This window comes from Polyodon spathula, chromosome 23, assembly GCF_017654505.1.
Source record: "Polyodon spathula isolate WHYD16114869_AA chromosome 23, ASM1765450v1, whole genome shotgun sequence".
In the NCBI taxonomy this organism is placed as follows: domain Eukaryota; kingdom Metazoa; phylum Chordata; class Actinopteri; order Acipenseriformes; family Polyodontidae; genus Polyodon; species Polyodon spathula.
In genome coordinates this window covers 24,207,686-24,219,488 of record NC_054556.1, presented here as the reverse complement: position 1 = coordinate 24,219,488, position 11,803 = coordinate 24,207,686, and the positions used below count along the sequence as shown (strand labels likewise).

The 11,803-nt window shown below is 37.1% G+C and overlaps 1 protein-coding gene across 5 annotated transcripts in view; it reads left to right on the top strand.

Moving 5' to 3' along the window:
• Positions 1–6,205: 6,205 nt before the first annotated feature.
• Positions 6,206–11,803, top strand: part of LOC121298062 (nuclear receptor coactivator 3-like) — a 41,330-nt gene continuing 35,732 nt past the window's right edge. For 2 of the 5 annotated variants that reach the window (XM_041224837.1, XM_041224834.1), the window contains exon 1: positions 6,222–6,279. The gene's annotated coding sequence lies outside the window, so the exon portion shown is untranslated. Of the gene's footprint in view, positions 6,280–11,803 lie in introns of all 5 variants that reach the window. The other 3 variants (XM_041224836.1, XM_041224838.1, XM_041224833.1) reach the window with 3 other exon arrangements.

Genomic DNA, 11,803 nt, shown 5'->3' with positions numbered 1-11,803 from the left:
AATGCAACACATAGTTGTTTGAGTCGATTTCCAATAAGACCATTTAAACACGCAGAGTGAAAGGAAAGTTGCATGTTGGCTTAATCGTGCCTCGTTATACTAAGTCCCTATTCCCCTCGTCTGCTCTCAATGAAAAATAAATAAATAAAGCTTCAGTATTGTCTCAGTATCACATGTGCCTGGTTAAACAAAGAGAAGCTCACCAGGGGGAGCACTTGTGCTTTTTATTTGAGAATTGGAAGTGTTGCCAAAAAAAGAAAGGACATCTTGCAAATTTTGTACTGTAATAATGAGACAGATTTATATTAAGATGTGAAGTTATTGTGACCTTAAAAAGACATATTTTGCCCACAATTTTTTGAAACCGTCTACGTTGGTGTCTCATTCCTTATGGATTGCAAGCATATTGGGATTGACAGACAGCCAATTTGCAACAAGAGCTTAATAAATTATGTAGTTGTATTTATTTATATAAGGGAGAAAACGGAATACTTAATTACCAAGGAACATATTGTACCATCAGTGCCAGACAAATCACAAATGTAATTCCATAGTACAGCATTTTCAAATGTCTTCTGGTAGATAAAACACTTTGAATTGCTTCATAATTCTACTTGGCCCCTGTTGCTCCATTCTGTCAATTATTAAACAAGCTCTCCTTCAACAACATCTCCAAATAGATCATTTTGTGGACTCTGTGATCCAACTCCAATAATCACGTCCGCGTTTAAAGCAAACTTCTCTGTATGTCCTACACCCCAATTCAATTGATAATAAATCTCCTAGGACAAAATAGAAGGTTTATCTTTTTTCAGTTGAGGGTGGGGGGGGGGGGGGGTTAGGGTCAGGGTCCCAGGGCTATTCAATTGATGGTGGATCTAATTTCTCCATTAAAATGATTAAAACAAAATGCTCCCTAGAATTGAATGGATTTTTTACAGACTGAGATGCAGAGACTCACATGTTGTCTGAAGAACACAAATTTAAAATCGATCCTAAAACATAACTAGATCTTGTACTGTTGAGATAAATTGAAAAAGCATGCGTTATGTTGGTATTCGAAACTATATGTGAGTTGTCCTTTCTGGATATTTTTGGAAACAGCAATTCAACTAGTTGAAGTGCTATTGGTATTGTTATAACCAGTATCTTTGCTTGGATTTTTCTTCTAAATAAATACAAGATGGAGTAAAACACCTTAAATCGTAATCTCATCAAAAAATGAAAAAGCTCAATGGGGGTCTGGAAACATACTAGCGCATTGCATATCTACTGCTTGTTACCCAATATTCATACATGTGACACTAAATTATGCTGATTAGACTGCATTTCCATATAAATTGGGTTCATTAAAAACAATACCTTCTTATTTAACGCAGCTCATTCCAAATGCCATCATTAAATAAGACTTGCAGACTTTCTGGTAGACTAATGGCCAACAATTTACACATCTGAAGCATGTGATGTCCACTCTAGTATAGCTTAAGCTGATATCTATGGAAAGCCCCGTTTTCTGATTTCAGTAGCTGTCAAAACTTGTTAGCTTAATTCTCGGTAACGGAACCCAGCACTCTTCGGAAGAACCTCAGATCAATAACAATGTACAAATATAGCAATGCTTTTTAAAATGATAAAACTCTTTAGGGGGAAAACCATTTTTTGGCATCACATGCTACCTCTAAATGAATGATACAGAGGCTTTGAAATAGTTTTCCTACCTCTTTTTAACATCAGCAAAATTATTTATTGTGATATGAATTTTTAACTCGCTGCTCCTCCTTCTGCTGGTGGAATTCTAGGAGGCTCTTATACTCTTATAACAACCCCCCCCCATTATCATTAACAAGGAAAATAAAATGTACTATCAAGTGTTCTGAGGCATATTGTCATGCCACACACAGTCGTGAATAACGGCATTTCAAGATGTGTGTATCGTTTTGCACAAAAACTGCACAATGCCTCTCTCGTATGTGAAGTTTGCATCCTAAAATACACTGCCGCTAAAAATCTGCCACATATTAAGCTTCATTTTCTATTCTCAGTCAATGTTCAAGCATCTACTGAGTGGCAGGTGTAAACTACTGTGTTGCTGTGATGGCTAAGGGACAGTTCAGATGGAAGACACAGGTGCTACATGGTGAGGACACTCCAAGCACTTTGTTTTTATTCAGATCATTTTATTAGGCAGGTGGGGATTTTTATTAGGTCAAGCTCATTTTTGATCGATGTATTCCTAGTGTCTCATGCGTGTGAATCCCATAATATGGTACCAACAAATACATTTGGCAAATAAGCTTAATTATCTGGAGAATATGTTTTCACAAAAAAAAAAAACGTGTTTCTCTGTTTAAGAGCATAAGAGAAGTTCTGAGCTTGAGGAAGCCAATCGACCCATCAGTGTTGGCCGGTTCCTTGTAGCTGATTCATCCCAACATGGTTAAACTTGTATTGTTTGTGGCATTTTCTTTTCAGGCTTTACCAAACTAGTAATTTCTCAGACAACCAAAATAATACTTTGTATAAAAAATAGTTCAGGTGCAATTAAACGGCATGACTCATAGTTAATTTGCCCTAGATACTCTCGGTAGAAAATAGATCCTGATTGACAACATTTAAGAGTACTGCCACACCACATAACAGGGAAAAAAACATGCTTAAGAAATGTTTTGGAAGGTAGCTATCCATTGCAGCTGAAGTTTTTTTTTTTTTTTAAATACTGAGACAACACAATTTTTTAAGGCATATCATGTTTAATTGATTTTTGTAACCACTTTTTGACCACAGTTAATTTACAATATTTTTATATATACAGTATCCTTTTACTGTTCTTTATTACACATTGCTGTCAACTACCATCACTATCAATTGCTTAAGCAATAACATCCAACACAGAGCAAAAGCTTGATTCTGCTAATTGCTGATTATTGTGATTCAATGGAGCTTTGCAATGTTTTGGGATTTGTTTGCATACATCTGCCAAGGAAGGTAGTTTACTAAAATATGTTTATCCCCTTTGTTCTCCTTGCGGGGTGTTTGGGATAACTCCAGGATTCCGGGCAAAGAGTAAGCTGGCTGTCAAAAACCATACCAGCCACGGCCACCTGACTAAAATTAATTTGAACCCATAACACTTCATAACACTGACAGGTATATAAACAGGAGAGTTCAGAGCTGGAAATCTTATTAATGCCCTCCTTTTGGGCTTTTTTTTCTAGTGCATTTTTTCCACAGTTGTCTGAGGAAATGTTGAAACTTGGACCAGATTAAATTAGTATTTATTTATTTATTTATTTTTAAAATGCCGATTTACAGCTAGTGCACATCCAGTAAGTATCATTTATATCTCAGTGAAATATCCTTTACACGTCTTGTTTTAAATGACAGTTTACAAGTGCTAACAGATAACAGAGTATTGGGAGAATTCTTAACTTTGGGTAGCATAGTCCAATATCACAGTGCAAACATGAGCTCTCACTCCCACACAACAGCACTTAAATACTCCATAATAATGCTGATTAATATTTAATATTACCATGCAAACCATGTGCTGCTGCCTGTAGCCCCTGCCTCAGGACACAGTCCTGGAATCGGAATAGCTTTCCTGCTTACCTCAGCTTTTGTGTTGTTTGCCCACCAGAGCTAGCAGGTTGCATTCCACTTGGCCTTATATTTACTGAGTCTATACAGTCCTGACCTCCTGCTCACAATGTAGGTAGGGTGGAGAGGTGGAGATTGTGACATCAGCTGTCACAGTGATCTCTGGACCCAGCAGAGGTCTCAGATCTTCTTGGTTTATATTACAAAACCGTACTACATACAAAGAATATTACTTGCTGAAATCACTTTACTGTTTATTCTTTTTTTTTATAGGCTCCACCCGCTCTAGGCAGTACTAAGTGGTACTATATTATATTGTCATTCCGGGGAAAATGAGTTCAATTTGTAAAACTTCTCCTTCAGGAGATGGTTGCCTGTGCTTCTGAGGTTTTTATAGGGCTGGACATATCAATACAATAAATTCCAAAAGCCTCCCCACCCATTATTAATTACAAATTTCAGATGATCTAGTTGAATGGATTTAAACTTGTTTGCAGAATCTTGCAAACTACCGATGAGCATTACAAGCAAACCTGTCTGTCAGAAAGGTCTGCTTTCCAAAAAAAAAAATACAGCAGAAACTGCATAAAGTCTGCATCTAATGGCCTTTCCTGATTTTCTTCTTGTGCTAAAAGGGTGTCCAGTTACCTGCAAACACAGTGCATACCCATGGTTTCTAGCTCTTTCCTTTTGATAATTTAAAAACTGTTTTCTATTTATTTCATTGTGTTGTTATATTTCTCTCTTTAAAAGATGGTGTTTTTTTTACATGACTATTTAAAAAGAAACAACACCAATTATCCCTCCCAGGCACAAACAAAACAAACCATTAAGCGGTAAAGAAATGTAACTCAGTTGCATAGAAATGAGCAGTAAATGGTGATGTAAATAAACCATGTGATGTTTCCATTACCAGAGGTCTAGTAATCTAAGACCAATTTAGATGGTTTAAGGTCTGTAAATAAAGGCCTGGTGACACAAGGGGAGTTGGAGTGAGGAATTAGGTTAGTGATTGGGGGAGGGGGGAGTCTGTGGTATGTGTATCCCTATAAACCAAACAATAGTGACAGACAGACAGATGGGTGGATATACAGATAAGCAGAAGGAATTTGGGAATATAGATAACAGGAATATGCTTAGTGTGGTTATCCCAAATGGAACTTGTAAACAGAAGGGTGTTCAAAAGTCGCTGGACTGACATACAGCAAGCAAGGACACCAGCGAATTACAAGACTGGGATCTTATGCCTCTGGGTTTATCTTCAAGCAAGGTTTGTAGACTAGATAAGGTTAAGGAACTGAACACTGAGCAGACCATGTAGGCTTCTATTTCTCTGTAGCGTACAACACTTCTTCTCTATAAACCTCTTCATCCACTCCACTCAACAGCAGGAGAAACCCTATCCTGGTTAGCCGGATATCACCATGGAGACCAGGTTGCTCTGTCTCCCGCTGGAGATGAGACAGGTGTCGTCAGCAGTAGGAACCCAGGGTCACACAGCATGCAAAACAGTGCCTCAGACCAGCAGAATCAACACATCCATTTGGAACAGACATGTGTGCCTCTTTAATGAGAGTCTGGCATACAGTACACAGTACTTTTAGAATATGAGCCCTTTTCTTTATTGCTTAGAAGAGACAGAAATTCACTAAATCTGTTCCACAACTACATAACCCATATTTATAATATAAGAAATCCATTGATTATAATAATAAATAAATAAAACTAGCAAAAAAAGAACCGTATATTCTGTTGTTAATTGTTTACTGGTAATGCAAACTAAACTGAAGCTTATCATCTGAAATCCTATGACAATAATATTAACATTAACCACTGCAATTGCTGGCGTTCAATTATTGGGCAGCAAGGGAATTGGAACACGCATCTCTAGGCAACAGCCACTTGATTGTGCAAGAATTGCAGTCCCGTGCCCAGGATAAAGAGTGCTAGCCATTGCAGGGTTTTCCAATAATAATAATAATAATATAATAGAGATTTTATCAAGGTGTATTTTTCTGAAGCTAAAAGTTGGAGAAAACCGCACTTGTAAATTTAACATTAACACACATTTTATTTAGGATTACGATTGGGTCATGCCGAAGCAAAGGGCGCCAGGTAATTTAAAATCAACCCGTTTTTGTACCTTTTGCATAACCCTTCAATATAAATAACTGAAGTTAAAACCGCAGATTACATAATCATCAGACCTGCCTGCATAATACAGCGTATTGTCTTAAAGTTGTATTCCCACGCAAGTAAACTTAAAATCTGGTCCACTTAATAAAAAAATAAAAATAAATAAATAAAAAAATAAAAATAAAAAGTCCACATCGAAATACAGAATGTATCCAGCCAGTTAGGGTGATTCTCAGGTTATCTAAAAATAAACGCAGAAGCATTTCTGTCCTGTTACATTGTTACAACAAGCCTTCTCCACCGGAGTAGTATTTCTAGGCCTGGCATTTTGGGAACTGTAGTCCATCTCGTCGCAGTCCACAGTAGCTTGTAGTGGGAGTGTACACGGGAAGGACTACTATACCCATAGGTCTGTGCATTTGGGGTACTGGCTTGCCTCCGCTTGGGGAGTGTTTCCCATTTAAACAAACACAGTGCCGAAGATGGCGGATAGTTCATAGTGGAAATAAAAGAAGCTGGTATGTTGAAAAGGATATACTGAAACTGGTGAGTTAGTGTTTGTTTATTTTCATTTTCAGACGTGCGTACGGAGTGTACTTCGCGACGCTATTGTTTGCAAAGTATAATTTAAAAGCCAGGACAGTGAGCTGAGGCTAGCGTTAGAAATCGCAGATGTTCTCCCTCTCGTATTCTGCAAAAATGTAATAGTTGTAGTACGAGTCGTAGTGCAGTGCATGCAAATATGTTTTGCCGATTCAACTTTAAATTGTGCATGGTTTAGGAATGTCATGTTGTTTTTTTTTTTTTGTTTTTTTTTCCGTTTGTCATGGACACATGGTTAGTTGGCATTGTATGCGTTTTATTTTGAGGTCCCTTATCCGTATTATCGAAGCGAAGCGCTTGTTTCCGTGACGAAACTGAATTTGGTGTTTTGAAAGTTAGGTGTTTGAAAAATAAAACACAAGGCATCGCTGTATTTTTTTTACAGTTATTTGACAGATTAATTACATTGTGTGTGTGTGTGTGTGTGTGCGTGTGTGTGCGCCAAAGGCTGGTGGTTGTAAACTTACTGGGCTGTTGGGACGTGTTGCTGGAAATTGTTTTAAAAATATTATTTATCGCGTTAAGTTAACTAATAAATATCTGTTGTCTTGTCTAGTGTTATAGACAATTAAAGGCTCAAGGAAGCACGTTACTTTATATATAATATACATAGATAAATAAATAAAAACCTACCGGCCGTGCGTATTTTTATTTTTTACTTTGTGTGTGTGTAAATATACCATACACTTACCATCCATTCCACTACTAAAACTGCGATAAATAAAATGTCACCTGCTTTGAAACTTTATTTTGTTGTAATTTTTCTGAGTCGATTACAAGGGAGTGGTTACTGCATTTAATTGCGTTTTATAGTTTTTCTTTTTTTAGTGTAACCCAAAGTGTAAATTGATGACTATTGATCTAGCAATGAAAAGTTTTTTTTTTAAAAATCATTATGCATGCAGAAAAATAGATAGCATGACTAATATATTAGGGACTTGTTTATTATTAGTAAAGCGATCAGTGTGTGTTGACTGAAGCAAGACGGGGCTGCTTAGACTTGTTATCAACTATGCATTGTTGTATACAGTCGATCAAGTATCCCAGCCTTGGTTTGGAGGCTTGTTTGACTCTATGTTGGATCAATGAAAAGTGGGGGTCGCTTCTGGGTTAATAGATAAAAAGAATATAATTTATTTTCCCTCACTTAGACATGTTACTACTGAACGGGGGGCGGGGTCCTAATTCTAGGGTGCTTTATGGCACTGTTGTTGCCTGCAGTAGTTAAATACATTCAGTAAGTTTATTTATTGGTATTTTTATTAATAATAATATAATAATAATAATAATAATTTTTAGCAGACACCTTTATCCAAGGTGCCTTCCAGAGCACTTGCAGATGCATGTTATTTGTAAATAATATGGACAAGTCTTACTGAATCTGTTTAACAGGATCTGTTTCCCAACCTGAATATAAATTTTACATTTTAGATATTTTAAAACCAAAACCAAAGGGTGTGTTATATTTTCTCTGCAGACGCAAGCCAGAGACGATTGAGTTTAGCTGTAATGAAATGTAATTGCATCTGATCTTTTGACTGTCGCCCATGTGTGCTTTAAACATCTAATGCAATTTAGAGTGGGAACCCTTCCTTAGTGTTGGGGGGTTGAAGTCTTGTTCCATTATCTTCCTTAATGTATTGTTGACTGTTGGCTGCCTAATTTGGTTACAGTGTGGAAAAGCCCACCAGGATACTGTTTGGATGCAACATTCAGTTAGATGTGGGGGGTGGGGGGTGTTTTGTTTTGAAACCTAGTGAGTTGGATTTTATATTGGAGTCCGGATTCTATTTGTAAGAGGTTAACCAATAGGAACATTGATTTATTTTATTTTGTTTTTACATTGGAGTTACTTGGTTCAAAACAGCAAAATGATCAAAATCAACTGAAGGTCATTTTGATTTCCTTGCGGTGAGCAGTGCACCAGAATATTAAAAGGCGAATGTACCTGTGTGTGAAAATTAAATTACATTTGAAGTGTGCTGGATAAATTGCAACGTAATGTTAAGATCCACACAGCATGGCAGAGCACTGCATGTGATTCCAGGTTGTATTGTGTATACGTGTGCTGCATGTTTGCCCTTGTGCCTGTATACTGCACAAAGCCACCTGCAGTACCTAGAAAGGTCATTCTCGGTGTAGGTAGGTCCCTTGAGTGGTCGTTTGAACACGTCTGACTGTAGAGCCATGAATGAGATTAGATAACCCTGGCGAGGCCTGTGTTCGTGTGACTGGCTGGAGCATTTGCAAGAAAACCCATTACTCGTGATATCTTCCAGCTATGGTGTTCCCAATATCTTTTTCAACACAGTCATGGTTGTTTTTCTAGATTTATTTCCTTGGTCTTAAGTCAATGTTGACCAGTTATTGTCGTTTGAGTTTGGCCTGTTCAGCGTGCCCTCTATGAAAATGTCTTGCAAGCTTTCGGCATCTCCTATTATAATAACATTAACTAAACAGGATGCAGCATATATATATATATATATATATATATATATATATATATATATATATATATATATATATATATATATATATATATATAAATAAATAAAAAATGTGTGTGTGTATGTAGACATGTTTGCACCTCTAATGGGTCTGTAAGGGGTACATTGTTGCTTTGTCCAGTGGCAAGTACTCTAGGTACATCTCTACATAAACCTCTTTCCTAAAGTCTGCTCTAACATGACTTTTTAAGCGGTTCTGTTTTATTTCTTTATTTATTTGTTTTTAAATGTAGAGCTGCTGTTACCAAACAGAATTAGAAACAGAGTAGCACTTGAGCCACAGTACGAAGTACATTCCTTCATATTGAAAAACGAAGGAACGTACGTTTTACACAAGTTGATCGTCAGGCTCTGACTTGGCAGCATGCCAGTGCAATAGTTTTTTTTTTGTTTGTTTGTTTGTTTTTTGTTTTTTAAAGCCAGGCCTGTTTGACGTGAGTAGGTCAGGATTTTTTGTTTTGATTTTAATTTTGAAGGTAACCGACAGTATATTGATACCATATACGGCTTCAGTCTTTGTCTTCAGTTTTGTGACGGAGGTCAAGTGAGTAATGAATTGTAACCCAGGTTAATCTCATTAAAGCTTTTAACCCTGTTCCTTGTCTGCTACCTACTGCATCTACCTCCTCCTTCCGTCCGGTTTTATAATCCTTTTCAGATCCTCCCAAACATCTATTATATCCGGTGCTCCAAAAATAATAAGAAAAGTCATTGATTCTGAGAAGTGAGTTTATTTCTAAGGGTTTGATTATGAATCTCAAAGGCTTCAATTTATTCAGCATTGAACAGCCGATGTGGTTGCATTGCTCCAGTTATTTGTATTGGGATTTGGAATAAGTATACTGTGCATCACACCACAATATTCAGCTACGGTCAAAGGTTTACATCACCCTATAGAATGAACTCATTTTGCTTTGTAAAGTCGAGCGAAACCTGCTGGTTAACTTTACGTTAACATATTGAATTACGTTCCGCTTTGTAGTTTTCCAGATACTTATGAGAACCTGACAAACTGAAAAAATGTGACGCTTTGAAATCTGTACTGCTAGTATGGCTTCTGGTAGACTTTTTGTAGTTTCTTAGATTTCATGATGTTAAACAAAAGATAAAAATTAATGGTCATATGCTATCATTTTTTTTTCTTTTTTTTTTTTTTTAAATTGTCTCCATCGTAAAATTCTCGGTGATTCAAAACTTTTGGCCATAGCTGTACGGTGTCTATTAACAAGAAAATACATAATTTTTCTGCTCTCACTCCACCCCTGATCAAAATTTTTTTTCTTTTGTTTGCAAATGTTTTGACTCTGCTGTGTGTTAAGTTTTGGATTAAAGGACTGGTTCAACTGCTACCATCCTGACACATTTATGACCTGTAGAACTATCTGTCTAAGTAGATCTCCAATTAACAGTCTTTTCATTTGCCTCATAAAGACAGGAGCCTCTTAAATCACATTGAACATGAGTTCTGAGACATTGCCGGGCTGCTTCACAGGAGTGGCTGCACGTGGAATTCTAATGATAGGGTGTTCTGCTGTGACATTGATGCATCCACGTGATTTTAATGTGGGGGTGGGAAAGCATGGTGCAGACAGGCCGATCTCTCTGTCAGCAGTATAGATCAATCCTGCAGGCTAGGTACTGCAAGGCAAACCGTCGGAGGCAACAGGAAAATCCTTTCCCAGTCAATCAGATATACCTGCAGAATGCCACGCGACTGCAGCCTGGCTATTGTGGTTGGCAGGGGCTGGCCTATTCTGTTGAAGGTTAGGTTTTGTAAATCCATTTAAAAATCATTGTATGCTAGTTGCTGAATAAATTGCAGAGTCCCAATCTAAGCAGACAGAGTGAGCTGTTGTTCTGTTTTGTGGTAAGAGGCCCCCTTTTCTGAAATGTCACTCTCCATTAAAGTTTCATTGGTTTAAGGAAAAGTCCTGCTTTTTATTCTTTTTCCAAATCTGCTTTTTCAAAGCCATCTGCAAACTGCAGTTCATCCAGAGGAGACTACAGTAATTTAATTTTTATGCTTTTTTTTTGCACTTGGTAACTCAAATCATGCAGTGATCTGTAATTTTGTTATGTTATTTTTACCAGTTCTATTTAACACAGAAATGTTTCTTACTGGTTGCTGTGCTGAAAGTGGTTCGTTTTTATTTTTGTCACAGTCAGTCATAAATGTCCACTTTTTAGTTTAGCAGAGTGTGTTTGCAATTTCGTAAAGAATTGAAAAAGTGCCTGCCTTTTCTTCTCTTCAGGCTGGATGCAGTTTTAATTTTTATTTTAGTGGTTGCCTGACCTCTCTTCCAGGAGACAGAAATCCTATTATCTTTTCCTTTGTAGTATGTAATCTGTCCTTTTTAGATGGTGGGCATTTAAGCAGTGAACTCCTACCCTATCTCTCACTGTATTTCACTGTATTTAATGTATTATGCATTGTTCCTCACTATCTTGTAAAGAGCTTTGTGATTGTGGTCCACTATGAAAGGTGCTATATAAAATAAATACTGATTGATGGAAACAATAAATGCAAGCTGTGGAGTGAGAATTGACTTCTCTGTACCTGCTTTGGCTCCAGTGAGTTGTTGTGCTTTACTTTTAATGTTTGTATGAATTGAATGGCTGAGATTTCCTTGGTCCCTGGTCTAGCAGGTTCCCAAAGCTGTTTTCTGCATGATTAATTGGTCTATGTGATCACCTCTCACGCTTGGAGGTGACAAGATGAGTCGCTTTTCAGAGTTGGATGGTTCCTAACTTTGTCATGCTCTATGAGGCACTTTTTTAAAGTTTGTAATGGATGATGACATGCTTTTTGATTTATGGGAAAGCATGTTACACTCAAAAACAAACAAAAAAAAAACAATAAAGTTGTGTACTTGTTAAACTATGTCTGTGTTAGTTTACAGTACAACCCCTTTTACAAACAGGTTTCAAATCTCTCAACCATGATGCATTTCTCTGAAGCC